Genomic DNA, 2848 nt, shown 5'->3' with positions numbered 1-2848 from the left:
CAAACCCTACACCCCGAGAAGGAGTGTAGCAAGGTAGCATCAATACAAACAACATGTACTGAGTAGGCATCATAGACCGACAACAGTTAGTTAACATACATAAAGAAAGAGACTGAAGAATATACATGCTCACAATCAGGTATACACAACACACAGTCCAAGAATAACGACTCAAGTACATAAGAATCCATAATCGAATCATAGCCTATGCTGAAGCACCTAACCACAAGTCTTGCCAAGTTTTTCCACGATTCAACAGAACAACCAAAAACTCTAGTACTACTAACAATATTATCCGAAACCTCAAGTCTTAACCTAGGAGAAAGTCTATAATCCTCGAATCCATTAATTCCCAAATATATATTAATCAGACACACAGCGATCTCAAATCAGTAACCAAACAGGAAGTCAATGTTCACAAACACCATACAAATACAATAAATAACCACAGCCAGAAATCAGATGTATGAGTGAATGAAATATGGATGCAATGATACACACATGCTCCAGGCGAAAATATTTCGTCGCCTCGACACTCATGACCCATGGGGGACCCGCGAAGTCCATGTACCCGCGGCGCACAACCCGATCCAATAGTCGGTGTTGTGGTACGTGCAACCCGATCCAAGTCGGTGTTGAAGCGCGCAACCCGATCCTACATACATACATACATATATATATATATATATATATATATATATATATATATATATATATATATATATATATATATATATATATATATATATATATATATATATATATATATATATACGTATATATATGTACATATATATATGTAGATATATACATATACGTATATATATATATGTAGATATATACATATACGTATATATATATATGTAGATATATGTACGTATATATATGTAGATATATGTACGTATATATATGTACATATATATATATATATATATACGTATATATATATATATATATATATATATATATATGTAGATATATGTACGTATATATATATATATATATATATATATATATATAGATATATGTACGTATATATATGTACATATATGTACGTATATATATACGTATATACGTATATATATATATATACGTATATATACGTATATACGTATATATAGATACGTATATACGTATATGTATATATCTATATACATATATGTATATGTATAGATGTATACATATACGTATATGTATACATCTATACATATACATATATGTATATATAGATATATACATATACGTATATATATGTATGTATAAATGTATGTATAAATGCATGCGTGATATCAATGCCAACAAGAGTATATCAATGACAACCGTGCCACATACGGACACATATACCAATATCAAGATCAGTAGCAATTCCTTCCTCTTCACAAGGCAATAACTAATAACTGAAGGATATGGATTTTCAAACACAAATAAACCACTAGTATTCATATCAAAGTATCATGAAAGATGAGAATGAGTACACTGCATAATATTAGTGAATGATGACCACATATCAAATCAATTATGCCACACATGGACACCTTTCACAATAACAGTCTCAATATCATGCCTTTCCCTTCCTTCCCAACAACATCAACACATTAATAAATATGATCTCCAAATCATAAGGTAAGTCACTAATCAACAAGTCTAGAATCACTCATGTGGCTATAAACCAACAAATCACAACAAGGCAATAACTCAACAGAACACAATGAGGCGACAAGCCATAGTCACCAACAATACCAACCTAAGTATTCCATCCCAACTCCATACCCAAAGGCATAACATGCTGTCTCCGACAATCACTAACTCTACATATGCTTTACTAACCGAAGTTTAACCATAAGGTAAGTCGTAACCTACCTGGAATGCCGACCAGGAGCCACAAACATCCAAACCTTTGCCTTGCCCTTTCGTAGTGTCTCCAAATACTCAATGTCTAATTATATTTGAGTTCTACATTAGAAATCAAGAAGAACAATACTCATATTTCTAAGCTTCTAAATTAAGGTCAAATCCAACCTATAGAAGTTGGGGAAACAGGCCCACAAGGGTAAAACGGGAAATTCTAAGGTGGAATATGCAATTCAAGTCTAGATGATCAAAACCCACTAATCAACTGCTAGATTAACTCAAGATTAAGCTAAATTCGGATTTTAAGTGAAACCCCCAATTTTTGGGTATGAACCTTAACTTTTTAATCCACAAATTAACCCTTTATAATAGAAAATATAAGCTTAACAACAATGAAAAAGTCGGAATCTATGGTTATGCTAGGCAATTTCATCAACAATTTCCACTTCGGAAGTCTTAAACCCCTTTTTAAGAATTTCTCATGAAAACCCACTTTTTCCTCTTTGATTCTAGCATGGATTAATGATTAGGAAGGGAAAGTAAAGGATCTTAACTCTAAGAAGAATCTGGTCAAAAGCTCTCAAATTCGCCCTAAGATTCTAAAGAAATGAAGTAAAGAAGTAATAAGGATTTAGGGTTTTTAACTTAAGAAGTAGAGAAAAATCTGCCCGTCAACAGCTACAGCGATCAACAGGGCCGTTATGGCGCATGCCGTGCGACGCATGAGGGAACGCTACGGCGGCCTCAACTAAATATCAAAAGTCCGCTATGTCAGCTGAGATACCGCTACAGCGGTCTATCACCAACAAGAGAAGGCCGCTACAGCCGTCGGTCCCTGCGCTATGGCGCCTACACCAGGTACCAGAAAAATCTGATTTTTGACTAACTTCAACGCGAAATCCGTCTATCACCCGAGGGCCCACAGATACAAACCAAATATGCACACATACATAAAAATACGCTACAAACTCACCCGCGGCCTCGAATGTCAACCCCC

Source organism: Lycium ferocissimum, chromosome 11 (genome assembly GCF_029784015.1).
Source record: "Lycium ferocissimum isolate CSIRO_LF1 chromosome 11, AGI_CSIRO_Lferr_CH_V1, whole genome shotgun sequence".
Taxonomy (NCBI): domain Eukaryota; kingdom Viridiplantae; phylum Streptophyta; class Magnoliopsida; order Solanales; family Solanaceae; genus Lycium; species Lycium ferocissimum.
Note: the sequence above shows the minus strand (reverse complement) of the source record.